This window comes from Lissotriton helveticus, chromosome 1_2 (assembly GCF_964261635.1).
Source record: "Lissotriton helveticus chromosome 1_2, aLisHel1.1, whole genome shotgun sequence".
In the NCBI taxonomy this organism is placed as follows: domain Eukaryota; kingdom Metazoa; phylum Chordata; class Amphibia; order Caudata; family Salamandridae; genus Lissotriton; species Lissotriton helveticus.
Genome location: NC_136058.1, coordinates 377,133,554 through 377,161,493, shown reverse-complemented (window position 1 = coordinate 377,161,493; position 27,940 = coordinate 377,133,554). Strand labels below are relative to the sequence as shown.

At 53.3% G+C, this 27,940-nt stretch overlaps 8 non-coding genes across 8 annotated transcripts; 4 read left to right on the top strand and 4 right to left on the bottom strand.

Moving 5' to 3' along the window:
- Window positions 1–18,010: 18,010 nt before the first annotated feature.
- TRNAG-GCC (transfer RNA glycine (anticodon GCC)) lies at window positions 18,011–18,081 on the bottom strand. Its single transcript has one exon. It is a non-coding gene; the product is annotated as a tRNA-Gly (tRNA).
- A 207-nt stretch (window positions 18,082–18,288) lies between these two features.
- Window positions 18,289–18,362, top strand: TRNAN-GUU (transfer RNA asparagine (anticodon GUU)). The gene has a single exon. It is a non-coding gene; the product is annotated as a tRNA-Asn (tRNA).
- A 248-nt stretch (window positions 18,363–18,610) lies between these two features.
- TRNAW-CCA (transfer RNA tryptophan (anticodon CCA)) lies at window positions 18,611–18,682 on the top strand. Its single transcript has one exon. It is a non-coding gene; the product is annotated as a tRNA-Trp (tRNA).
- A 71-nt stretch (window positions 18,683–18,753) lies between these two features.
- TRNAG-GCC (transfer RNA glycine (anticodon GCC)) lies at window positions 18,754–18,824 on the bottom strand. The gene has a single exon. It is a non-coding gene; the product is annotated as a tRNA-Gly (tRNA).
- Window positions 18,825–20,423: 1,599 nt separating this feature from the next.
- Window positions 20,424–20,494, bottom strand: TRNAG-GCC (transfer RNA glycine (anticodon GCC)). Its single transcript has one exon. It is a non-coding gene; the product is annotated as a tRNA-Gly (tRNA).
- Window positions 20,495–20,701: 207 nt separating this feature from the next.
- TRNAN-GUU (transfer RNA asparagine (anticodon GUU)) lies at window positions 20,702–20,775 on the top strand. Its single transcript has one exon. It is a non-coding gene; the product is annotated as a tRNA-Asn (tRNA).
- A 248-nt stretch (window positions 20,776–21,023) lies between these two features.
- Window positions 21,024–21,095, top strand: TRNAW-CCA (transfer RNA tryptophan (anticodon CCA)). Its single transcript has one exon. It is a non-coding gene; the product is annotated as a tRNA-Trp (tRNA).
- A 71-nt stretch (window positions 21,096–21,166) lies between these two features.
- TRNAG-GCC (transfer RNA glycine (anticodon GCC)) lies at window positions 21,167–21,237 on the bottom strand. Its single transcript has one exon. It is a non-coding gene; the product is annotated as a tRNA-Gly (tRNA).
- Between the last annotated feature and the right edge of the window lie 6,703 nt (window positions 21,238–27,940).

The window sequence follows — 27,940 nt, the reverse complement described above, 5'->3', positions numbered from 1 at the left end:
TTACCCCCCTTTCTTGTAATCCGTGCACTAGAGGTGACAGAGGGGACCCAAGGCGCGAAAGTACCCGACCTCCTGGAGCCCTCGCTGGGATCCGGGAGGCAAATGGCACCTCATCGGGACTTCCAGGGAAGTTCGGCCATCTGGTCGCCCCCATTGGAAAGCATTGCGGGCGACCAGATGGCCGAGGCGATCCGGGAGACCAGATGGCCGAGGGGATAGGGGCGACCAGATGGCCGAGGGGATCCGGGAGACCAGATGGCCGAGGGGATCCGGGCGACCAGATGGCCGGGCACGAAAGGGACGCCATCCGGTCGCCCCGTGCCCCCACGAAGGAGGGAGCGGGTGCCCGGGGCATGCCGGGCCGGAGGCCCGGGGCCCCAGCCGGGCCACAGCCATGGAGGCTGCCAGGGGCCGGCGGGCCCTCCGACCCGGGGCCCGCTTACACCTTGACAAGCAGGGGAGGCCTGCAAGGGACCGACGGACCCCTGTCCTGGGCCCTGGGTGGAGCGGCAGCCCGGAGGACCGGGCCCAGGGCCGGAGCGCCCGACCCGGGGCCCCGACCGGGCCCCTGGACCCAGCCGGGGCTCCCAGGCCCGGAGGCACAGGGGAAGCCTCCCCGGGCCCGCCGGACCCCGTCCCGGGCACCCTGCCCCGCGGCAGGACCCAGGACGGAACCCGGGGTGGGGAGGCCACCCTCCCCGGGGCCCTCAGGGGCCCCGGATGGAGCTCCTGAACACAGACAAGCAAGGGGAGGCTCCCCGGGCACATCGGAACCCCTTTCCGGGCCCTTGGCAGTGCGGCAGGCTGGGAGACAGGGCCCAGGGCCTGAGCACCCGACCCGGGGCCCGCCCGGGCCCCTGGACCCAGCCGGGGCTCCCAAGCCCGGAGGTGCATGGGACGCCTCCCCGGTCCCTCCGGACCCCGTCCCGGGCACCCTGCCACGCAGCAGGACCAAGGACAGAGCCCGGGGTGGGGAGGCCGCCCTCCCCGGGCCCTCAGGGGCCCTAGCCACTGCTCCTGAACCCAGCCAAGCAAGGGGAGGCTCCCCGGGCACATCGGAACCCCTTCCCGGGCCCTTGGCAGTGCGGCAGGCTGGGAGACAGGGACCAGGGCCGGAGCACCCGACCCGGGGCCCGCCCGGGCCCCTGGACCCAGCCGGGGCTCCCAAGCCCAGAGGTGCATGGGACGCCTCCCCGGTCCCTCCGGACCCCGTCCCGGGCACCCTGCCACGCAGCAGGACCAAGGACAGAGCCCGGGGTGGGGAGGCCGCCCTCCCCGGGCCCTCAGGGGCCCTAGCCACTGCTCCTGAACCCAGCCAAGCAAGGGGAGGCTCCCCCGGCACATCGGAACCCCTTCCCGGGCCCTTGGCAGTGCGGCAGGCTGGGAGACAGGGCCCAGGGCCGGAGCACCTGACCCGGGGCCCGCCCGGGCCCCTGGACCCAGCCGGGGCTCCCAAGCCCGGAGGTGCATGGGACGCCTCCCCGGTCCCTCCGGACCCCGTCCCGGGCACCCTGCCACGCAGCAGGACCAAGGACAGGGCCCGGGGTGGGGAGGCCACCCTCCCCGGGCCCTCAGGGGCCCTAGCCACTGCTCCTGAACCCAGCCAAGCAAGGGGAGGCTCCCCGGGCACATCGGAACCCCTTCCCTGGCCCTTGGCCGTGCGGCAGGCTGGGAGACAGGGCCCAGGGCCGGAGCACCCGACCCGGGGCCCGCCCGGGCCCCTGGACCCAGCCGGGGCTCCCAAGCCCGTAGGTGCATGGGACGCCTCCCCGGTCCCTCCGGACCCCGTCCCGGGCACCCTGCCATGCAGCAGGACCAAGGACAGAGCCCGGGGTGGGGAGGCCACCCTCCCCGGGCCCTCAGGGGCCCTAGCCACTGCTCCTGAACCCAGCCAAGCAAGGGGAGGCTCCCCGGGATCAACGGAACCCATTCCTAGGCCCTTGGCAGTGCGGTAGGCTGGGAGACAGGGACCAGGGCCGGAGCACCCGACCCGGGGCCCGCCCGGGCCCCTGGACCCAGCCGGGGCTCCCAAGCCCGGAGGTGCATGGGACGCCTCCCCGGTCCCTCCGGACCCCGTCCCGGGCACCCTGCCACGCAGCTGGACCAAGGACAGAGCCCGGGGTGGGGAGGCCGCCCTCCCCGGGCCCTCAGGGGCCCAAGCCACTGCTCCTGAACCCAGCCAAGCAAGGGGAGGCTCCCCGGGAACAACGGAACCCATTCCTAGGCCCTTGGCAGTGCGGTAGGCTGGGAGACAGGGACCAGGGCCAGAGCACCCGACCCGGGGCCCGCCCGGGCCCCTGGACCCAGCCGGGGCTCCCAAGCCCGGAGGCGCATGGGACGCCTCCCCGGACCCATGGAGCCCGTCCTGGGCATTGAGCCATGCCGTTGGCCTGGAGATGGGTGCCCCGGACGCCCGGGGGAGGTCTGTCTGGGACACATGGAGCCCGTCCTGGGCATTGAACCATGCCGTTGGCCTGGAGAAGGGAGCCCCGGACGCCCGGGGGAGGACTGCCCGGTACCCGTGGAGCCCTTCCCGGGTACTTTGCAACGCCGTTGGCCTCCTGGAGATGGGTGCCCCGAACGCCCGGGGGGCGGGCTGCCCGGGACCCGTGGAGCCCGTCCTGGGCACTCTGACCTGCTGTTGGCCCGGGGGAGGGACCCCAGACGACCGGGACCCGTGTGTGGTTCTGAAAAATATGGATCCGTAACAGTACCGGACTCGAGAATAAAAACTTTGTCGAAATAGGACGAATTTGGTATCAAAAGACCGGAAATGACGAGTACATCAAGCACATGTATTTTCAGTATATTCGAGTGACAATTTCACCTCGAAATCGTCATTTACCTTCTGAACCCTTAATTGCATGTTACCCTTTTCATAGGCCTTAATCCAGTCGAATTTGATTCCACAAGGACACGTACTCCTTAATCGACTTCTTCCTGACCCCAGTACAAGTTAGAACCATTGCCCCAGGCCGAGCTCGTTAGGTCAGTTCCCTCCCAGTGACCAAGCAAGATAGTATCTAGGCCCAACCGGCCATAAAGCCATTTCAGCACGCACACCTGCCATATCTCGCTCACATCTTTCTTCTTTCCTTTTCCTCATTTATTTTATGGTGGGGAGGTGACCATTTTTATTAGGGGTCCAGCGATATCTGATGAAATGTTGGGCCTTGCCGGATGATTTGTTATGGGCATCACAACGTGAAATATGTACATGTCATCATGACTCTGCTTTCTTTTGTAATCAGTAACCATAAATGAAATACCGCTCACCCAAGGAATGTTTCGCCAAAGGGCAAATGTTATGTATAAGAAGAGAAGCCTAACTTTGTGAAAGTGTGCAGTCTCCTGAATATACTGGCATTGTACTTCTAGGACCCTGTCACCTTGGTTGCAGCCAATAAACTAATCTTTGACTTCACCTAGAAGACTCTGAAGTTTCTGTGGGTCTGACTCAGGAGAACCCGAGGTCTTTGGTGTGTTGATCCCCTGGCACCGCTGGGTTACCGGTTCGGTACCGGTTCCTAAAAACCCAGTACCTCATTTGGCGCCCAGCGTTGGAGCGATTCCAGTGGTACCAATCAGCCTGAAGATCGTGAGGAGCTTCGTGTGAAAATTCCGGAGGAGGGCCCACCACCTCATCGACCCCTGCATGTCGACGTGGTCCGAAGGTCTTTACTGCGAGGTTCCCCGCTTCCCGACGGCTACAAGGACTGCTGCCCTGGCTATCGCACTGATGTTGGACCCTTGACATTTTCGGTAGAGCGAAACGCTGAGACGAGTCTTCTGGTGAAGCCATCGATAACTTTCAGTTAAGTATAAGTGGAGCGTCTCCTAGTCCTTAGTTGGACTTACTTTGTGATATCTTAGAGATACATAAAGGTTTTTATTGGTTCTTGCAAGTACCATAACCGAAGGATTCGTGTTTTCACGAGCAATATCGTAATCGATAACTCCTTTGAAGTTTTGGAACTAGACTAGAGAGAAAGGATGCCTAGTCTTAGACTCGGGAATTTGTTTTGTCTTGGTAATAATAATAGGGACTCCCGATTGGAGGACTCATGTCCGGTTCCTCCAGTTGGAACTCCGACTTACGAGCTATACGTTAAACATGGGGTAGGCCCCATCGTTTACAACGAGGTATGGATTAAATACACTAGGAAAGACGGTGTTTTAAAATGGCCCCAATATGGTAGCTTTGACTCTGAAATCTTAGACAACCTTGAAGTTAAACTCTTCAAAAAGAAAGCCCGGCCGGCGATGTTTGACTCTTTCCGCATATGGCGCAAAGAAGCCAAACAAAAAGAGATTAAATTAGCTAAGAAAAATAAGAGAGAAGAGGGACTTTCAGTAATACAAGCTGCCGTGCAGTTTAAAGATAATGAGGAAGAGCAGATAAATGAACAATTGCACAGGCAACGTAAAATGGCAATAGATAAATGTTATCCAGTTTTGCCGTCTCTTCAGCAAGGGACAGTAAAAGAGCGTGAAAAAGACCAATTAATGTCGCAATTGTTAACCTCGCCACCGCCCTATGCGCAGAATGCTACCGCACCCCCGCAACCTTTAGTTGCACAAGCTGCGCCTCTGGCTTTTCCACAGCACCCACCAGCTGTTCTTCAACTGGCTCCTACTTCTTCGGTGCAGCCTCCTCTAGGCCCACCAACCAATTCTGTTGCTCCTGTGTTTTCTACGATCTTGCCTACTGTACTTTCTACAAATGCCCCTTCTATGATTTTGCCTAGTACCACATCTATTATTCCTCATACCTCTTCTGTCATCTCTGCATCCGCTTTACCTCACCCCGTTCTTTCATCTGTTTGTTCTTCCGTTTCACCTTCCCTTCGGCAGAAAATGGCCAGTACTGTTACTAATCTTCTGTTACCACTTTTCGGGTCGCCTGCTACGACCCCTAACATAGGAAAAAGACAGTTGCGAAGTCAACTGCCCGATTATCAAGAGAGAGATTCCCTGAATAATTTAGCTCGGAAATGGGTCATGGACACTGCAAAATATGATTTACAGTCTGTCATGGAAGTTTTCCATCAATGGGAAACAGCAACACAGAGATATGTGTTCGAACAGATGTGTGTTTTTCTTTGCGAAGATTTAGAAGACAATGATCAGGATTGCCTCCCACAAGAGATGTGTCGTATAAGGTTTCATTTTAGTCTGGGTATGATTGTAGGTCCCGATGTGGAAGAAGCAGTTGAAATGCTATTATCACATCGAAGTAAGGGGAGTAGTTCTGGGTCACCACCAGAATCTAGTGCATCTAGTAGGAAAAAGGCACAACAATACCCTATGAGAGAAGTACCCCCACAATGGAGAGAGGGTGACGCGACAGCTGTCCCACCTGTCCTGCCCCACTTTCACCGAGTATGGGTACATGTTCCATGGAAGCGAGCTGAAGTTTTAGCACTCAAACAAACACTACCAGATCCGCGTAAAAATCCTGCAGGGTACTATAAAGAATTGTCGCAAACTGCTGGATCATGCATTATGAATTTAGCCGATATCGATATGTTATTCGGGAACGTCGTTCCACAGCCTTTATGGGGAAAAATTTGTCATGAAGATCATGACCAGGAATTAGGTGACACGTGGGCTAATATTACTGTTGCAGATGCACGACAAGTTGGTGGTGCCAAGCCTGAGCCCCTGATAGCGGAATTACCTGGTAGGATAGTAGATTACATGAAGACAATAATGCCTGCGATACGTGTAAATTGGGATAAGTTATCTGCATGCAAGCAAAAGAAAGAAGAAACTGTGTCAGATTTCTTCACCAGATTTGAAGAAACATTCATTGACCACAGCGGTCAAGATATGACCACAGAAGGTGGTCAGAGATTGTTCGTCGATAAATTTGTGCACAATCTGCTTCCAGACTTGTGTAGAAAATTGAAAGATTCAGAAAGCTCTTGGGCAGTCTCATCTTCAGCCCAGATATTAGCTACCGCACAATACTATGAGAATAGAGACAAGGATGAGAAAGATAAAGTAGAGAAGAAAACTAGAGAACTCAAAACGAAGGTTTTGCTACAGCAAGCATATCCTCCACGTGGTGGTGGTAACAAAAATAATAATGGTCCGAATCACTACCGGACCACTTTTCAGCAACCGCAGAGAAACTTGCAGAGATTCGATTACAATGAAAACCGCGTAGGTCCCAATCAGTGTTTATACTGCAAACAAGAAGGTCATTACAAATATGACTGTCCTGCCCTGCCGCAACGTACGACCGAGTTTTCTGGTGTACGAGGCCGTGGTAGTCAGCAAGCGCCTAGAGGTAGAGGGCGTGGAAACACCCCTCAGGACGCACGTCCCCTTCCACCACAAAACTCTATGAACTGGTTTGACCAGCAAAATAACGTATCTGACAGGACAGCTCAATACTACGTCGATGAGTATTACCCAGAAAATGAGCAGTGGGAGAATAACGATTGCTAGGACAGCCTTAGACGAAGAGAGGGAGTTGTTTCAGTTCCAGTAGATCAGAGTGGACCTTACGTTGAGGTGATTACATCGGGTGTGTCAGAACCTTTTCTGTTGGATACTGGTGCTACAAAGAGTTCTATTATGCACTCCAAACTCCCTGGTGCACCTTTGTCTGGCGAAATGAACGTTTCCGTAGGTTTTTCTGGCGCCCCGGTTAGAAATCCGATTTCTGACCCTTTATCTCTTTCTGTTGGTCCTTGTGAATTCGAAGCACCCCTTATTTTGACAACAGGTTGTGGTGAAAATTTGCTAGGATTAGATTTGCTAAAAAGATTGTATGCGACTTTGTACTGTTCTCCCTCAGGAGTACAACTGACTTTAGGTAAGAAAGTGGTTTCTCCCATGTATTTGTCGAGAAATACGCTTCCAACAGAATTGACACTTCTTCCAGATATTCTTTGGGCTACTGGTCCGAATGATGTGGGTCTTTTAGAAATTCCACCATACGTTGTAACATTGAAGTCGAATGTCAAAATGCCACGAATTCCCCAATACAGAATATCCAATGAGGGCGAAAAAGCTTTGCTAGCGATTGTTTACGAGTTGATTGAGAAAGACGTAATTGAAGAAACACGAGGCAATGTTTGCAATAGTCCTGTTCTGCCTGTTTTAAAACGAACTGACCCTTCTCAGCCACCTGTGTATAGATTCGTGATTGATCTTAGGGAAGTAAATAAGATAGTGGTGCCACAATTCCCAGTTGTCCCCGACATTACAACATTATTGACTATGATTCCAGCCTCCGCATCATGGTTTTCGGTGATTGACCTGAAGAATGCTTTCTTCAGTATCCCGATTGCTGAGGAGAGCAGGGATATTTTTTCCTTTAGTTTAGGTGGTCGCAGTTTCCGCTTTAAACGCGCTCCTCAAGGCTACTGTGAGAGCCCCTCAATATACAGTCAAGCTCTGAAAAGTCAGCTTGACGCAATGGTTTTGCCCAAAGGTTCCACCCTCGTACAGTATGTGGACGATTTGCTCATAGCCGCGGATACTGAGAAAATATGTAAACTGGCCACATTGGCACTACTGCGTCATCTATGTGATCTACATCACAAGGTGTCACTTTCCAAGCTCCAATATTGCCGACAAGAAGTGACCTACTTAGGTCATCTCTTATCGAAGGAGGGAAGGAAACTGACCCCAGAAAGAATTCAGGCAATAGCTAAATTGAATGTGCCAAGAACACAGAGAGAAGTACGCGCTTTCTTGGGCATTACATCGTACTGTAGACAGTGGATTCCAAATTTTTCGTTATTAGCCAAACCCTTATTGGCACTAACGTGTACAAATACACCCAATCCCATTCCTTGGTCCGACGAGTGTCAGAAAAGTTTTCTCGAATTACGCACAGCATTATGTTCGGCCCCTGTGTTAGGTAACCCCAACTACAGTAAGCCCTTCACATTATATGTCCACGAGAAGGAGGGCTGTGCATTGTCTGTGCTGACTCAGTTACACGGAGATAGACAACGGCCATGCGCCTATTTTTCGTCAACTTTGGATCCGGTAGCACGAGCTTTGCCAAGTTGTCTAAGGGCCACAGCAGCAGCAGCTGTTTCTATTCGACAGTCTGCAGGCCTAGTAATGAATAATACACTAATCGTGATGGTCCCGCATGCAGTAGACACATTGTTAAATAGGACCAAGACACAGCACTTAACTAGTGCTCGACTGTCCAGTTACGAATTGACGCTACTAGCAAGCCATGTGCACATCAAAAGATGCAGTACCCTGAACATAGCCACATTGTTACCAATTGCTGAGGAATCAGATGCTTCAGAAAAGCACGATTGTTTCCTCAGGACGGAGGAGGAGACCAAAGGGAGAGTTGATCTATCCGACACTCCTCTCGCCGAATGTGATGGTACATTATGGGTGGATGGTTCATGCTTTAAACTCCCAAACGGTAACGTGACTACAGCGTATGCTGTCACAACTTTGCACACAATCGTTGAAACTGCGCGAATACCACATGGTTCGGCTCAAGCCGCCGAACTCGTGGCACTTACGAGAGCATGTGTGTTATCAAAAGGAATGAAAGTGACTGTCTATACCGACAGTCAGTATGCTTTTGGAGTGGCTCACAGTTTTGGACGATTGTGGAGAGAACGTGGGTTCCTGACTTCGCATGGAGCTAAGATTCAGCACGGTCAGTTGGTGAATGAGCTTCTTGAATCACTGACGTTGCCCCTGAAAGTAGCAGTTGTGAAATGTAGTGCACACAAGAAAGTGATCGATGATGTTGGTCGTGGAAATGCATTTGCTGATGAAACTGCTAAAGAAACGGCAAAGAATGTGATGAGCCGAATGTATGTTGCGAGCCCAGAAAGATGGACTGGCGATGTTGGAATATGTGAAGACACAATAGAGAGTGTGAAGTCCATCCAAGCTGAGGCCACGGAGAAAGAGTTAAGCATGTGGAAAGAAAGTACAGGGAGAATGGATGTAAATGGTTGTTGGATTGAATCGACAGAGCAACAAAGATGGTTGTTACCCGATGCGTATGTGCCTGCAGTGGTTACAATGGCTCATGGGATGGCCCATATCAGCGCGAAAGGGATTTGCGAGTTATTGGCCCCAGTGTGGAAGAATTCAGGGATCCCCAAGTGTGCAGAGAATGTTGTCAAGAATTGCATGGTATGTCTGAAACACAATCCTGGTAGCGGAACCCCAACTCCAGCTGGTCATTTCGCACCTCCTACGTATCCGTTCGAGGTTTTGCAGCTAGATTTCATACACATGGAGAGGTGCAACAACTTAAAATATGTGCTCGTGGTTGTTTGCGCCTTCTCAAGATGGGTAGAAGCCTATCCCCTAAGGGACAATACTGCCTTGTCCACAGCGAAAGCCCTTGTGAAAGAGTTCTTCCCCAGGTTCGGAATGCCTAGAATGGTCTGGTCGGACAACGGAAGTGAATTTGTGGGTTGTGTGATGAAACGAGTGTGTGAAGGGCTAGGCATTAGTCAGAAGTTCCACGCTGCAAATCACCCCCAATCAGCTGGATTAGTGGAATGTTACAATGGCACGCTTAAACTTAAATTGGCCAAAATCCAAGCGAGCACGGGTCTTAAATGGCCCGACGCTCTACCCTTAGCACGCCTGTCCACCAGAATGACTGTGCATTCGCGAATGAAGCTCAGCCCCTATGAGATAATCTTTGGTCGGCCAGCCAACATATGGGGAGTGCCTAGGCCCACGAAGTTTAGCGAGCTGCAACACCCAATTTTGCTTGACTATTTGTATGAATTGACGGCTAAATTGCGTGTTTTATATCAACAGGTCCACAACACCTTGCCTCCGGTTTCCGAGACACCGGGTCACTCCATTGACCCTGGCACCTGGGTTCTGGTCAAGAATTTCCAGAGAACAAGAAACGACCAGCCCAGATGGACCGGACCTCACCTCGTCCTCCTGTCTACAAGGTCAACTATTAAGGTGGAGGGGAAGGCCAATTGGGTCCACGGGATCCATTGTAAGAAAATACCTTTCCCTCTGCCACATGACCAATGGGTCCGGACAGGAGGCACTGACTCAAAGCGCACAATTGATGAACGCGTAAAAGAAGCTAAACGTGATTGTGACAGTAAGAACATTTTTCAAGAAACTACGCCGCCATCAGAACAATTGAACTCTGTGGAACCTGAGCTACTATTTCCGGACCAGACAGCACCCGGGAAAAGACGCTATAATTTCCGACCGAGAAAAACAGACTAAAGGAAAAGTGATTTATTTTTGATCCGAGAGAAAAACCTGTGGACTAATAAAATAATGAATTTTTTCCTTCCAAAATGCTATTTTGAAAATGCAGATTCTCCCATCTAGGTAACTTGCTTATTTTTGGTTTTTTTTTTAACCGCCATCCAGGTTCCGCTGCTAGGGTCGCGGTTGACTAAAGACTTTTGGGTGCAGCTGACAACAATAGGTTGCTGGTTCCAGTTGGTCGAAGGGAGCCACCCTAGACTGACGGAAGCATCCCTTAGCAGAAACAACCTACCGCCGCGGGCAGCACCTTAGAGAGGATGGAGTTTCCTGATGTGGAAAGAACTGCCAGACAAATGAGCTTTAAGCAGAGACTTTTGAAAACAATGAGAAAGAAAATTTTTATAATGATGTGTATTTTTATGATATTTAGCGTAATGGTGTTTTTGATAAGCTATGTTTTATTCTCTTCTCATATGACATTCACGCCTACTACATCACCCATACCTCCCCCTACTGTTTCCTCTCATTCTTTCCACTCTTTGCCTGACCACGAATCAAATAGGAGATTAGAGTTCATTAATAACTCCTTCGTTCAGCTATTACACCAACACCAACTCGTAATGAACACAACCAACTGTTGGGTGTGTGGTCTCATGCCCCACACCACGGACAGAGGTATCCCCTATTTGGTCCTGCCATTTAGTCACAATGGGTCAGTATGGGCATATAGGACAATGTTCATATATGCACGAGAAATCCAACCCCTACGTTCTGTAAAAGACAACCTCAAGACTAGCGCCCTAGTGAAGGGTATAGTTGACATGATCAAGGAAGTGACTTCTTACGAAGATACCCCCGACGATGAGATACTTGCATATGTAGGTTGGAATGTGACCGGATATGGCACTACACTAAGTGAGAAACAGCAAGCTAAGAGATCGTCCCCTATCTGGATCGTGCCCCATAAAGGTCACCTGTGTCTGCAAGGTATTGGTAGGAATCCCAGAGCTCAGCTAGGGAAGAGTGTCTGCACAGAAACGTATGTTTTTGGATCTCAGACTTCCCCCGCCTTTTTAGCCGCAAAGGGTACTTATTTCATCTGTCACGATAGAGCCTATACATGGTTGCCCCCTGACTTCTCGGGCTCATGTTTTGTTTCATTCCTGTTACCTCCCACCTACACAGCAGCGGCGGATTACCATCGGACAAGGATAGTCCGAGGTGTTTTGAGTAAAGAAGACACTGCGGGTCAAGAATTTGGTGACTTTGCAATGGGTATTCTGCCGTTCTGGGGAGCCATGGTTAACAGCAGAAACATAAGGCAATTGACAAGGGTAGTTGAATCCACTGTGATCGAGACTGCCGGTGCCCTTAGTAACCTGACTGCTGAGCTCCAGTCGGATCGACTGATGACCCTTCAGAACCGGGTCGCTTTAGACGTAATACTTGCGGACCGGGGTGGAGTATGCAAATTGATCCAGTCCAGTTGTTGCATTTTCATTCCAGATAATGCTCCAACAGTGTACGGGGCCATCTCCAAACTACATAAGATTTCCGAATCTATTCATGTGGATAACGGAGATTGGTCATTAATGGGATGGCTCTGGGGACTGATATCTGCCTGGGGATGGAAAATTCTGATGGTCATTGGGATGGTCTTAGCCATTCTTTTCCTGTTCTGTCTATGCATACAGTGTGCTCCTGCAATATGTGGCCTCTGTGCTACATCATGTGTAAGGAAGCCTGTGTCAAGACACGAACTCAGCACTAGAATGATGTTGCAGCAACACCTCAATGACTTTAGGAATATAGATCTGGACTCAGATTAACATAAGGATAGATTAATTGCCTATGTAAGGGCAAAAGGAGGGTCTGTGGTTCTGAAAAATATGGATCCGTAACAGTACCGGACTCGAGAATAAAAACTTCGTCGAAATAGGACGAATTTGGTATCAAAAGACCGGAAATGACGAGTACATCAAGCACATGTATTTTCAGTATATTCGAGTGACAATTTCACCTCGAAATCGTCATTTACCTTCTGAACCCTTAATTGCATGTTGCCCTTTTCATAGGCCTTAATCCAGTCGAATTTGATTCCACAAGGACACGTACTCCTTAATCGACTTCTTCCTGACCCCAGTACAAGTTAGAACCATTGCCCCAGGCCGAGCTCGTTAGGTCAGTTCCCTCCCAGTGACCAAGCAAGATAGTATCTAGGCCCAACCGGCCATAAAGCCATTTCAGCACGCACACCTGCCATATCTCGCTCACATCTTTCTTCTTTCCTTTTCCTCATTTATTTTATGGTGGGGAGGTGACCATTTTTATTAGGGGTCCAGCGATATCTGATGAAATGTTGGGCCTTGCCGGATGATTTGTTATGGGCATCACAACGTGAAATATGTACATGTCATCATGACTCTGCTTTCTTTTGTAATCAGTAACCATAAATGAAATACCGCTCACCCAAGGAATGTTTCGCCAAAGGGCAAATGTTATGTATAAGAAGAGAAGCCTAACTTTGTGAAAGTGTGCAGTCTCCTGAATATACTGGCATTGTACTTCTAGGACCCTGTCACCTTGGTTGCAGCCAATAAACTAATCTTTGACTTCACCTAGAAGACTCTGAAGTTTCTGTGGGTCTGACTCAGGAGAACCCGAGGTCTTTGGTGTGTTGATCCCCTGGCACCGCTGGGTTACCGGTTCGGTACCGGTTCCTAAAAACCCAGTACCTCACGTGGAGCCCGTCCTTGGCACTCTGACAAGCCGTTGGCCCGGGGAAGGGAGCCCCAGACGACCGGGACCTGTGGAGCCCGTCCTGGGCACTCCTGTATGCCGTTGGCCTGGGGAAGGGAGCCCCGGACGTCCGGGACCCGTGGAGCCCATCCTGGGCACTCCTGTATGCCGTTGGCTCGGGGAAGGGAGCCCCGGACGTCCGGGACCCGTGGAGCCCGTCCTGGGCACTCTGAAATGCTTTGGCCCGGGGAAGGGAGCCCTGGACACCCGGGGGGAGGACTGCCCGGGACCCGTGGAACTCGTCCTGGGCACTCTGACATGCCGCTGGCCCGGGGAAGGGTGCCCCGGACGCCCGGGGCCCGTGGAGCCCGTCCTGGGCACTCTGACAAGCCGTTGGCCCGGGGAAGGGAGACCTGGACGCCCGGAACCCGTGGAGCCCGTCCTGGGCACTCTGAAATGCTTTGGCCCGGGGAAGGGAGCCCCGGACGCCCGGGGGAGGACTGCCCGGGACCCGTGGAACTGGTCCTGGGCACTCTGACATGCCGCTGGCCCGGGGAAGGGTGCCCCGGATGACCGGGGCCCGTGGAGCCCGTCCTGGGCACTCTGACATGCCGCTGGCCCGGGGAAGGGAGCCCCGAACGCCCCGGGCCCGTGGAGCCCGTCCCGGGCACTCTGCCATGCCGTCAGCCTGGATGGAGCCCCGGACGCCCGGGGGGACGAAGGCCCGGGACGCATGGAGCCTGTCCCGGGCACTCTGCCATGCCGTCGGCCTGGATGGAGCACCGGACGCCCGGGGGACGACTGCCCAAGAGCCATGGAGCCCGTCCTGGGCAATTTGACATGCAGTTGGCCTGGAGGAAGGAAGCTCCGGGTGGCCTAGGGAGGTGTTGCCCAGGCATATCCCATCTGGTCCCCATGGCAGAGAACCACCAACCCTGGAGGGGTGTCCGGGCATACCCTGCCCCATAGTAATCCGGAGGCAAATTACCCCCCTTTCTTGCAATCTGTGCACGCGAGGTGACAGAGGGGACCCAAGGCGTGAAAGAACCCGACCTCATGGAGCCCTCGCTGGGATCCGGAAGGCGAATGGCACCTCATTAAGACTTCCAGGGAAGTTCGGCCATCTGGCCCCCCCCATAGGAAAGCGTTGCGGGCGACCAGATGCCCGAGGGGATCCGGGCGACCAGATGGCCGAGGGAATCCGGGCGACCAGATGGCCGGGCATGGAGGTGAAGCCGCCTGGACTCTTCCCCACCCCGTCCCCGTCCCGGGACGAATGCCCGGGACGCATGGAGCCCGTCCTGGCCACTTGACGTCCCGTCCTGGGCATTGAACCATGCCGTCGGCCTGGAGAAGGGAGCCCCCAGACGCCCGGGGGAGGACTGCCCGGTACCCGTGGAGCCCTTCCCGGGTACTTTGCAACTCCGTTGGCCTCCTGGAGATGGGTGCCCCAGATGCCCGGGGGTGGGCTGCCCGGGACCCATGGAGCCCGTCCTGGGCACTTTTACATGCCGTCGGCCTGGAGGTGGGTGCCCTGGACGCCCGGGGGAGGCCTGCCCGGGACCCGTGGAGCCCCTCCCGGGTACTTTGCCAATGCCGTTGGCCTCATGGAGATGGGTGCCCCGGACGCCCGGGGGAGGACTGCCCGGTACCCGTGGAGTCCTTTCCGGGTACTTTGCAACGCTGTTGGCCTCCTGGAGATGTGTGCCCCGAACGCCCGGGGGGAGGGCTGTCCGGGGCCCATGGAGCCCGTCCTGGGCACTGTGACATGCCGTCGGACTGGAGGTGGGAGCCCCGGACGCCCGGGGGAAGGCTGCCCGGGACCCGTGGAGCCCTTCCCGGGTACTTTGCCATCCCGTTGGCCTCCTGGAGATGGGTGCCCCGGACGCCCAGGGGAGGTCTGTCCGGGACACGTGGAGCCCGTCCTGGGCATTGAGCCATGCCGTTGGCCCGGAGAATGGAGCCCCCAGACGCCCGGGGGAGGTGTTGCCCAGGCATATCTCATCTGGTCCCCCCCGGGCAGAGAACCACCAGCCCTGGAGAGGTGTCCGGGCGTACCCTGCCCCTAGTAATCCGGAGGGAAATTACCCCCCTTTCTTGCAATCCGTGCACGCGAGGTGACAAAGGGGACCCAAGGCGTAAAAGAACCCGACCTCATGGAGCCCTAGCTGGCATCCAGGAGCCGAATGGCACCTCATCGGGACTTCCAGGGAAGCCCGGCCATCTGGTCGCCCCATTGGAAAGCATCGCGGGCGACCAGAGGGCCGGGATCGAAAGGACTCCCAGCTCCCCATCCATCCCAAGCCTTCGCGGTAGGGTTCCTGACTGCCTGCCCACGCAAGGCAGGGCTCTTGGACCCCGGCTGGGCCTCAGGCGCAGGTTGGCCCACCGGAGCTCTAGGGCCCGGACGACCTGGGGGAGGAATGCCCGGGACCCGTGGAGCCCGTCCTGGGTACTTTGACATGCCGTCGGCCTGGAGGTGGGTGCCCCGGACGCCCGGGGGAAGCTGCCCGGGACCCATGGAGCCCGTCCTGGGTACTTTGCCAATGCCGTTGGCCTCATGGAGATGGGTGCCCCGGACGCCCGGGGGAGGTCTACCCGGGACCCATGGAGCCCTTCCCGGGTACTTTGCCAATGCCGTTGGCCTCGTGGAGATGGGTGCCCCGGACGCCCGGGGGAGGTCTACCTGGGACCCATGGAGCCCGTCCTGGGTACTTTGCCAATGCCGTTGGCCTCATGGAGATGGGTGCCCCGGACGCCCGAGGGAGGTCTGCCCGGGACCCATGGAGCCCGTCCTGGGTACTTTGCCAATGCCGTTGGCCTCCTGGAGATGGGTGTCCCGGACGCCCGGGGGAGGACTGTCCCGGACTCATGGAGCCCGTCCTGGGCACTTTGACATGCCGTCGGCCTGGCGGTGGGAGCCCCGGACGCCCGGGGGAGGGCTGCACGGGACCCATGGAGCCCGACCCGGGCACTCTGTCATGCCGTCAGCCTGGATGGAGCCCCGGAAGCCCGGGGGACGAATGCCCGGGACGCATGGAGCCCGTCCTGGGCACTTTTCCGTGCCTTTGGCCTGGAGCCCCCAGACACCCAGGGGAGGACCACCGTGAAGACCATGGAGCCCGACCCGGGCACTCTGCCATACCGTCAGCCTAGATGGAGCCCCGGACGCCCAGGGGACGAATGCCCGGGACGCATGGAGCCCGTCCTGGGCACTTTTCTATGCCGTCAGCCTGGATGGAGCCCCGGACGCCCGGGGGACGACTACCCAGGAGCCATGGAGCCCGTCCTGGGCAATTTGACATGCAGTTGGCCTGGAGGAAGGAAGCCCCGGGTGGCCTAGGGAGGTGTTGCCCAGGCATAGCCCATCTGGTCCCCATGGCAGAGAACCACCAGCCTCGGAGGGGTGTCCGGGCGTACCCTTCTCCCTAGTAATCCGGAGGAAAATTACCCCCTTTTCTTGTAATCTGTGCACGCGAGGTGACAGAGGGGACCCAAGGCGCGAATGTACCCGACCTCCTGGAGCCCTCGCTGGGATCCGGGCAGCGAATGGCACCTCATCGGGACTTCCAGGGAAGTTCGGCCATCTGGTCGCCCCATAGGAAAGCGTTGCGGGCGACCAGATGCCCGGGGGGATCCGGGCGACCAGATGGCCGAGGGAATCTGGGCGATCAGATGGCTGGACACGGAAGTGAAGCCGCCTGGACTCTCCCGACCCTGTCCCCGTCCCCGTGCCCGGGACGCATGGAGCCCGTCCTGGGCACTTTTCCATGCCTTCGGCCTGGAGCCCCCAGACACCCAGGGGAGGACCACCGTGAAAGCCATGGAGCCCAACCCGGGCACTCTGCCATACCGTCAGCCTGGATAGAGCCCCGGACGCCCGGGGGACGAATGCCCGGGACGCATGGAGCCCGTCCTGGGCACTTTTCCATGCCTTCGGCCTGGAGCGCCCCGACACCCAGGGGAGGACCACCCTGAAAACCATGGAGCCCGACCCGGGCACTCTGCCATGCTGTCAGCCTGGATGGAGCCCCGGACGCCCGGGGGACGAAGGCCCGGGATGCATGGAGCCCGTCCCAGGCACTCTGCCATGCCGTCGGCCTGGATGGAGCCCCGGACGCCCGCGGGACGACTGCCCAAGAGCCATGGAGCCCATCCCGGGCACTCTGCCATGCCGTCCCGACAAATTCGTACGGACTCCTAACCTTCCGACACGGATCGGAATCGAGCCCTTTCTGACCCAGCAGATTTCAGGTTGATTTGCTATATACTTTACGTACGATTTTATGGGGGCCGATTCCGATCCGGTACGTAAAAGCACATCCGACCGACATGTCGGACAACCACGTACACCCAGGGGATAGGACTGCCCGGGTCACATGGACCCCGTCCTGGGCACTCTGATCTGCCGCCGGCGCCGGGGATCGAACCGTGATCACCAGATGGGGATATCCCAAAAATCTGGCATGGATACGGCCCGCCAGGACAGGTTTGGGCACCTGCTGTATGGCATAAAGACGCATTATATAACACAAGCTCCAGGCAGGCACACAATTATCAAGATATATATTGAGTCTCAGGAACTGTGCTACAGTTATTAACCTCTGTGGTGCAAATGGTTAGCGCGTTCGGTTGTTAACAGAAAGGTTGGTGGTTCAAGCCCACCCAGGGAAGTATCCTTTTTGCCTGCTTGAAACACTTTAATGAAACACAGATACGTACCTCTGCTCTCTCCTGCTTAAGACCCTTTATCTGAACATTTCAATCCTCTGCGTTCTCTCTGCACCTGCAGTCAATTTCATAATTAGGATAGAAAACAAAAGGCCTAGCCCTGTAATACAACTGTAGGCATATGAGGAGGGGAAAATAAGTCAAAAGGCCATCAGCATTTGTTGATCTGGCTTGAAGGCTGTAAGTGTAAGGACCTTGTGGCGCAACGGTAGCGCGTCTGACTCCAGATCAGAAGGTTGCGTGGTCAAATCACGTCGGGGTCACTGCTTACCATTTTATTCCCCACTGAGTTCATATATTTCCTTTCGAAAACAAAGTCAAAGGAACGCAGCCTTGCATTGGCCGGGAATCGAACCCGGGCCTCCCGCGTGGCAGGCGAGAATTCTACCACTGAACCACCAATGCTTCACATGGGGAGTTCACAGGCATAGCTCTGTCCAAGACAGTGATCAGGTGCACACACTTAAATTGTACACATATGAACAAAGTGTGCGCAGCAGACATGACAACGCCAAAGTTTCACATGATGATGGCTTATATAAGACAAGCTCCAGGCAGGCACATACATATCAAGATATATATTGAGTCTAAGGAAAGATGCTGTAGTCACTCGTCTCTGTGGCGCAATCGGTTAGCGCGTTCGGCTGTTAAGCGAAAGGTTGGTGGTTCAAGCCCACCCAGGGACATATTATTTTGCCTGCATGAAACACTTGAATGGAAAACAGATACATACCTTTGCTCTCTCCTGCTGGACACCCTTTCCCTGAATATTTCAATTCTCTGCGTTCTCTCGGCACCTGCAGTCAATTTCATAATTAGGATAGAAAACAAAAGGTCAAGCTCTGTAATACAACTGTAGGCATATGAGGAGGGGAAAATAAGTCAAAAGGCCCACAGCATTTGTTGATCTGGCTCCGAAAGCTGTAAGTGTAAGGACCTCGTGGCGCAACGGTAGCGCGTCTGACTCCAGATCAGAAGGTTGTGTGTTCAAATCACGTCGGGGTTACTGCTTACCATTTTATTCCCCACTGAGGTCATATATTTCCTTTCGAAAACAAAGTCAAAAGAAAGCAGTCTTGCATTGGCCGGGAATCGAACCCGGGCCTCCCGCGTGGCAGGCGAGAATTCTACCACTGAACCACCAATGCTTCACATGGGTTGTTCACAGGCAGAGCTCTGCCCAAGACAGTGATCAGGTGCACACACTTAAATTGTACACATATGAACAAAGTGTGCGCAGCAGACATGATAACGCCAACGTTTCACATGAAGATGGCAAGAATCAGATGCAGGAGACTATAACTATGAATGTCTTTGCATTTGCTGAGGTCACTGGCTTGGGACTAGAGTTGTGTTTATCAGGGCATGATGGCAGGCTGCTCCCGACAAAAGTGGTTCACAGAATGCACCCGCCAGATCACCAGCACTATTGTGTCTCAGATTATCTCACTGAACTCTCCTCCTGGAAAATCCTTCCCACTGGCTTTCCCAGATTCTGTGTCCTCCCCTAAATGCTGGGGTGAAACGGGCAGAGTTCTGCGCCCCGCGTCCCTAACGTGCTCCCAACGCGGCCTACAGCCCTGGTCGGGCTTAGATCACTGGAGCCTTTTGTGACCAAGAACTCCGGAAGCCTAGGGTCAGGCCTGTTGCACAGGCATATTGTGCCTTGCCAATCCGGGATTGTTGTGTTTCAGGGCCTAGCCATCAATACTCCTGGGATTTCTTTCCCTGAGAACCCTCTTGTCCCTGTCCTCCCACAAGCCCCAGCTTTTATGTAAAATAAAGTGTGCTCCATGGGCCTTCCCCTATTTGCTCTCTCCCCAATCTCTTTCTCCAAAGCTGAGCTCTGAAGGTAAATGTATCTATCTGAGTGAGGGGCTAGGGAGGGCCTTTCCCAGCAGTCTTACAAGTCAAGAGTTCAGAGAAAGCACCTGCTATGGGAGGGAGACTTTGCTCACAGAGAAGTCAAGTCTAAGATAACACATCTGATGGGCAAGGCACACGCCTTACTGGCTGGTAGCACACCTACAGAGGAGCAGGGAGCTATGCTAAGCAGGCAACAGAAAAGTCATGTATGTGTCTCATACACTGGGACCGGTAGTAATACTGGCTCTAAGACCATTAGACAGTAGTCTATTCATCATTACGTCCAACAATAACAAGACACTAAGCAAATGAGAAATGCTGTATGGCAGAAAGACACATTATATAACACAAGCTCCAGGCAGGCACACAATTATCAAGATATATATTGAGTCTCAGGAACTGTGCTACAGTTATTAACCTCTGTGGTGCAAATGGTTAGCGCGTTCGGTTGTTAACAGAAAGGTTGGTGGTTCAAGCCCACCCAGGGAAGTATCCTTTTTGCCTGCATGAAACACTTTAATGAAACACAGATACGTACCTCTGCTCTCTCCTGCTTAAGACCCTTTATCTGAACATTTCAATCCTCTGCGTTCTCTCTGCACCTGCAGTCAATTTCATAATTAGGATAGAAAACAAAAGGCCTAGCCCTGTAATACAACTGTAGGCATATGAGGAGGGGAAAATAAGTCAAAAGGCCATCAGCATTTGTTGATCTGGCTTGAAGGCTGTAAGTGTAAGGACCTTGTGGCGCAACGGTAGCGCGTCTGACTCCAGATCAGAAGGTTGCGTGGTCAAATCACGTCGGGGTCACTGCTTACCATTTTATTCCCCACTGAGTTCATATATTTCCTTTCGAAAACAAAGTCAAAGGAACGCAGCCTTGCATTGGCCGGGAATCGAACCCGGGCCTCCCGCGTGGCAGGCGAGAATTCTACCACTGAACCACCAATGCTTCACATGGGGAGTTCACAGGCATAGCTCTGTCCAAGACAGTGATCAGGTGCACACACTTAAATTGTACACATATGAACAAAGTGTGCGCAGCAGACATGACAACGCCAAAGTTTCACATGATGATGGCTTATATAAGACAAGCTCCAGGCAGGCACATACATATCAAGATATATATTGAGTCTAAGGAAATATGCTGTAGTCACTCGTCGCTGTGGCGCAATCGGTTAGCGCGTTTGGCTGTTAACCGAAAGGTTGGTGGTTCAAGCCCACCCAGGGACGTATTATTTTGCCTGCATGAAACACTTGAATGGAAAACAGATACATACCTTTGCTCTCTCCTGCTGGACACCCTTTCCCTGAATATTTCAATTCTCTGCGTTCTCTCGGCACCTGCAGTCAATTTCATAATTAGGATAGAAAACAAAAGGTCAAGCTCTGTAATACAACTGTAGGCATATGAGGAGGGGAAAATAAGTCAAAAGGCCCACAGCATTTGTTGATCTGGCTCCGAAAGCTGTAAGTGTAAGGACCTCGTGGCGCAACGGTAGCGCGTCTGACTCCAGATCAGAAGGTTGCGTGTTCAAATCACGTCGGGGTTACTGCTTACCATTTTATTCCCCACTGAGGTCATATATTTCCTTTCGAAAACAAAGTCAAAAGAAAGCAGTCTTGCATTGGCCGGGAATCGAACCCGGGCCTCCCGCGTGGCAGGCGAGAATTCTACCACTGAACCACCAATGCTTCACATGGGTTGTTCACAGGCAGAGCTCTGCCCAAGACAGTGATCAGGTGCACACACTTAAATTGTACACATATGAACAAAGTGTGCGCAGCAGACATGATAACGCCAACGTTTCACATGAAGATGGCAAGAATCAGATGCAGGAGACTATAACTATGAATGTCTTTGCATTTGCTGAGGTCACTGGCTTGGGACTAGAGTTGTGTTTATCAGGGCATGATGGCAGGCTGCTCCCGACAAAAGTGGTTCACAGAATGCACCCGCCAGATCACCAGCACTATTGTGTTTCAGATTATCTCACTGAACTCTCCTCCTGGAAAATCCTTCCCACTGGCTTTCCCAGATTCTGTGTCCTCCCCTAAATGCTGGGGTGAAACGGGCAGAGTTCTGCGCCCTGCGTCCCTTTACGCGTCCCTAACACGCTCCCAACGCGGCCTACAGCCCTGGTCGGGCACAGCCCTGGTCGGGCTTAGATCACTGGAGCCTTTTGTGACCAAGAACTCCGGAAGCCTAGGGTCAGGCCTGTTGCACAGGCATATTGTGCCTTGCCAATCCGGGATTGTTGTGTTTCAGGGCCTAGCCATCAATACTCCTGGGATTTCTTTCCCTGAGAACCCTCTTGTCCCTGTCCTCCCACAAGCCCCAGCTTTTATGTAAAATAAAGTGTGCACCATGGGCCTTCCCCTATTTGCTCTCTCCCCAATCTCTTTCTCCAAAGCTGAGCTCTGAAGGTAAATGTATCTATCTGAGTGAGGGGCTAGGGAGGGCCTTTCCCAGCAGTTTTACAAGTCAAGAGTTCAGAGAAAGCACCTGCTATGGGAGGGAGACTTTGCTCACAGAGAAGTCAAGTCTAAGATAACACATCTGATGGGCAAGGCACACGCCTTACTGGCTGGTAGCACACCTACAGAGGAGCAGGGAGCTATGCTAAGCAGGCAACAGAAAAGTCATGTATGTGTCTCATACACTGGGACCGGTAGTAATACTGGCTCTAAGACCATTAGACAGTAGTCTATTCATCATTACGTCCAACAATAACAAGACACTAAGCAAATGAGAAATGCTGTATGGCATAAAGACGCATTATATAACACAAGCTCCAGGCAGGCACACAATTATCAAGATATATATTGAGTCTCAGGAACTGTGCTACAGTTATTAACCTCTGTGGTGCAAATGGTTAGCTCGTTCGGTTGTTAACAGAAAGGTTGGTGGTTCAAGCCCACCCAGGGAAGTATCCTTTTTGCCTGCTTGAAACACTTTAATGAAACACAGATACGTACCTCTGCTCTCTCCTGCTTAAGACCCTTTATCTGAACATTTCAATCCTCTGCGTTCTCTCTGCACCTGCAGTCAATTTCATAATTAGGATAGAAAACAAAAGGCCTAGCCCTGTAATACAACTGTAGGCATATGAGGAGGGGAAAATAAGTCAAAAGGCCATCAGCATTTGTTTTTTTTTTTTTTTTTTTTTTTTTTTTAAAAAACCTTTATTTGAGCAAGCAGAAACGTACAAGGATGGGCCTACAACCACACGGGCCAGCCGCTAAAAAGGAGTAGACACATATCACATAAGCCCGCAGAGGTAACCGTCAATCAACAATGCAATACTCCACATTAAATACAGGACCAAAACAGGTTTTATATATATGAAAGAACAAACATACAAAAAGGCGAGAGTGTATCACTGAAGGTCAGCCCAAGGGACGCAAGGGGGGGACAGCAGCGGAGGTGCAGTAATAATATCCTAAGCACTAAGGAGTATGGAGCGGGGGGGGGGGGGAGGGGGGCAGAGATCAGGAAGAAGAAGGGGGGAAGAGCCGGTGACACCAGCTCAGTCCCTATATGAAGATTCCGGGAACGCTAGCCTAGGGAGATAGGGTAATCTCGATAGTGTCCACAAGGGGAGGAGCACAAATGTCGCCACGGTATTCGTTCCATTGACCCCACACCTTCACCCATGCCCTGGGTCTACCCCTGGCCACATAAACAGTTTTCTCACGGAACATGGACCAATCCATATTATCCTCCCATTGCGAGAGGGCAGGGGGCCTGGAGGCCCCCCAGAGTTGCGCAATATCTCGCTTCGCAATCATATAGCCCAGGATGGCCCATCTAGTCTGTGCCACCGAATAGTCCGTGGGCTCCCAAACATTCAAAAGACAGCGACGAGGTTCCGGTCGCAAGGATATCCCCGTCACCACAGTCATCAGATCAAGCACGGCCACCCAATAAGCAGCCACCATCGGGCACTCCCAAAGAATATGCAGGAAAGTAGCACGCAAACCACATCCACGCTTACACAGTCCATCAGAGGAAAAGCCCATCACCATCAGTCGCGGTCCCGTCACGTACACCCAATGAAGGATCTTCAATTGGACCAGACGGAGTCGAGCCGGTATAGCCACCTCCTTCGGAGAGGAGAGGGCCGATTGCCAATCCTCATCATCAAGTTCCAACCCATCTCCCATCCACTGTTCCCGAAGTCGGGCCAATAAGTCAGTCCGATTGTTGATCAACTTTTTATAGATCAGGGAGATAGTGCTATCAGGAAGATGTCCGTCAAGGATACGGTCTTCAAGTGGGGAAGAGTCAGGCGGAATCTCACCAGGAGCAAACACCGAAACCAAAGCGTGCCTGATCTGTAAATAACGAAAGAATTCCCGACTACTCAGGCCATAGTCAGCCTGGAGGGGCTGAAACGGGCGCACAGAACCCTTAGAATATACATCCCCCACTTTAGAGATCCCAATCAAGTCCCAACGGTCAAAACCCTTGGAAGACCAAAGACCGCCCAGACGTTCCGAAGCATAAAGCGGCGTCGCCAACGTCAAGCGATCCTCCCAGCCCAGGCTCACATTCGCAGCACGCCACACTGTCAAAGCAGTCAAAGTAGGTCCCACAAGATGGCGCCCAGCGGAGCGAGAATAGAGTACTCTATTAAAGTCACCTCCCGGAAGCTGAAGTTTATCCATCTCAAACGCCGGATTACGACCCGGAGAGAACATAGCGTGATTAATAGCGGACAGATGGGAAGCCCAGTAGTATCTCTTAATATCGGGGAGCGCCATGCCCCCATCGTACCACGGGATAGAAAGTTTCGCGAGAGCAATGCGCGGTCGCCCATCCCAAATAAGTTGCCTCTGAAGGCTCTCAATCTCCCGAAAATAGGTCTTGGGGATAGGATCATAATAATTCTGGAGAGCGTAGAGAAACCGCGGTAGTGACATCATCTTAAACAGGGCCGCCCGACCCAGTGGAGACAGGGGAAGTTTGCGCCAGCGGGCAACGTCCAAACGGAGCCTAAGCAACGGGGGAAGGAGATTAGGATCAAAACGAAGGGACGGATCCAAGGTAACGAAAACCCCCAAGTATTTGAAACCATCCCGGACCACCTGAAGAGGAAGTCTACTCGGCAACGGAGGCAAGATACCAGATAAAACGTATACACAGGATTTAGACCAGTTGATGACGAGGCCTGAGTTAGCACCAAAGGACGCAAGAACGTCAAATAAAACAGATAAAGACTTGCGAGGGGAAGTAAGATACAAGAGGATGTCGTCCGCATAAAGCGAGACGCGGTCTTCGAAGTCCGGGGCCCATCGAATACCTTTAAGGGACGGTTCCCAACGGAGCCAGGCCGCCAACGGTTCAAGAGCGAGCGCGAACAACAGAGGGGACAAGGGGCAACCCTGACGGGTACCCCTGCCCAAGGAGAAGGGGGTCGACACTCTACCGTTCACTACAACTTGCGCCAGAGGTTCCGCGTACAACAGCCTAACCCAGCTAATAAACTCGCACCCGAATCCAAATTTCTCAAGTGTCGCCCATAAATAGGGCCACTCCACAGTATCAAAGGCCATGGAGGCATCCAGGGACGCCAAAATGGCCGGTTCAGTCAAAAGCCCCGCCCTCGCCAGCGCGCCGTGGAGGCGACGTAAATTCAGAGCAGTGTTGCGATGCGGGATAAAGCCAGACTGATCCGGATGGACCAACTCCCCAAGAACCGAAAGGAGACGGGTCGCCAAAAGTTTAGCCAACACCTTAGGTTCAACATTTAATAGGGATATGGGCCTATACGAGGAACAGAGGTCACGCGGTTTACCCTCTTTGGGAATGACGACGATTGTCGCCAGACGCTGATCATAGGGAAGCATGTTCCGCTCACGAGATTCTAGAAACATGGCGCGGAGATACGGCGCCACCTTATCGGGGCGTAATTTGTACAACTCAATAGGCAAACCGTTCGGGCCCAGTGCTTTGCCCGAACGGAGCGATCGAACTGCATTGGCTATCTCATCATTCGTAAAAGGGGAGTCCAAAGCAATACGGTCCAAGTCGGTGACACAGGGCAAAGTGATGTCACGCAGAAGAAGGCGGGAGTCGGCAACATCCCTCACAGACACGGGAGCATATACCACACGGAAATATTCTGCAAAACGATCAACAATGGCGGTCGGATCAATCACATTCTCACCACTCGCAGACTGAATCACGGGCACCACACGATTAACTCTTTCTTTCTTGTCCAACCACGCTAGGAGTTTGCCCGCCTTGTCACCCACATCGTACAATCTGCCCTGCCGCTCACGAAACATCACCTTTGCAGCGTCAGTGACCAGAGATTTATATGCAAACTGTTTTAGACCCAGGGCATGGAGTTTGTCAGGCGTGACACCAGATTCCAACTCGTCCTCCAAAGCAGAGATCTCCCCCTCAAGGTCCACCACCTCCTTCCTCCCTGCCCTCTTAGCTTCAACAATCAAGGAAAGGGCCTGTCCACGAATCACAGTTTTAAAAGCTTCCCACAGGGACACAGCCGAAGAGACCGACCCCTCATTTTCCAGGAAATATGCATCCATGGACTTGAGCAAGAGGGTACGAGTCTCAGGGGAGGAAAGATACCAAGGGTTAATGGGAGCCACTCGGCCCGCCGCCTCTACCCCAACCTCGAAACGAAGCCAGAGCGGCGAGTGATCAGAAATACCCCTCGGCAAGTGTAAAATCTCACGAACCGCCGATGATTGGGCTGCGGGCATCAGGAAATAATCCAGCCGGGACAGACTGCCATGGGCCCCAGAATGGAAGGTGTATTGGAGCTGAGTAGGATGCAACAGTCGCCAGCAGTCCACAAGGCCAAAGGTATCTAAAAACCCACCCAACCACTGCTGAGCCTGCGGGGTATCTCTAGGGGGATGGCGATCGTGAAGGCCGGAAAGCACCGAATTAAAATCACCGGCAAGAAAGAGAGTGCTATCAGGGAGATCCAACAGAACACGGCCCAAGTCAGTAAAAGTAGAGGCCTGCAAACCCGGGGGAACATAAACATTGAAGAGAGATAGGGTGCGGCCTTCATATCTACCCACCAGGACAGTATATCTCCCACGGTCATCATGAATCACCTCATCGATAGCCAGGGGGAGGGAGGTTCGAACAAGAATACCCACACCCCTAGATCCGGAGGTAAACCCTGAGTGCGCCACAAGGCGGTAGCCCCATCTATTCATCGCATAACAAACATTACCAATCAAATGGGTTTCTTGCATGAAAACAATGTCCGGTGACAAACGTCGTATAAATTTTAAGACCACACTGCGCTTAATACGATCTCCCAGGCCATTAACGTTCCAGGAAAGAAATTTCAACCCTCTACCCCCCATCCCAACCACCCGAGCCAAGACCCCTCGTCCATGAGCTAGACATCAGAAACAGCAGCAAACACAGGAGCAACTCGCCTTGAAAACAACACACAGAAAAGAAAAAACTTCCCAACCCCCCTCCCCCAAACTGAGGAGAAACACCCCCCACCCTGCACCCCTGCAAAAAGCTAAAGAGCCACCCCAACCTGCAGTGTGCCTGTCGCCCAAGAACCCCTATTCTACACAAAGACCCCGGAGGAGGAAAGGTCTCCGTTCCATCCACCCCCCGACCTCAGCAAGAACAAAAATAACAAACGAAAAGACAGAATGATCACAATGTAGAGGGACGCCGGCCAACACTCCTGAGAATGTATTCAAAATAAGACATAAGAGCCGAACAGTTAGATCTCCGCACCACCTTCGGCACCGCCAGGGTGAGCGGCGGAGTCTGTCTCAGGAGGACAGTCAGGCAATGAGTCCAGCCAGTCATTAACAGCATCTGGCCGATCAAAGAAAAGGGTACGTTCATTGTATTCAACCCGGAGTCTAGTGGGAAAGAGCATGGCGTAACGTAGGCCCCGATCCCGGAGACGTTTCTTGGCACCACGAAACTCCATACGTTGTCTCTGAACCTGTTGGGAAAAGTCCGGGTAAAAGTTCACCGTAGCATTCTCAAAGGCCACCGGGCCCTTCACCCGCGAGGCCTGCAGGATAGCGTCCCGGTCTCTATAATGAAAAAGCTTCGCTACAATGGGTCTCGGCGGGGCTCCCGGCTTGACTTTGCCCCCTGGAACACGATGTGCACGTTCCACCGTGAAAAATTTTGTGAGACCAGAAGTGGCCAAATGGTTCAAGACCAGATCCTCAACCAGGAGATCCACCGAGTGGGGTTCAGGGTTTTCCGGTACACCAACCAGGCGAACATTGCAGCGACGCGCCCTATTTTCAAAGTCCTCCAGGCGACGGGTCATGAAGTCGTTCCCCCGACGGAGATTTCCAATCTCTGTTTGGAGCTCCGAGACGTCATTCGTAAGGCTAGAGGATTTAATATCCAGTGATTGTA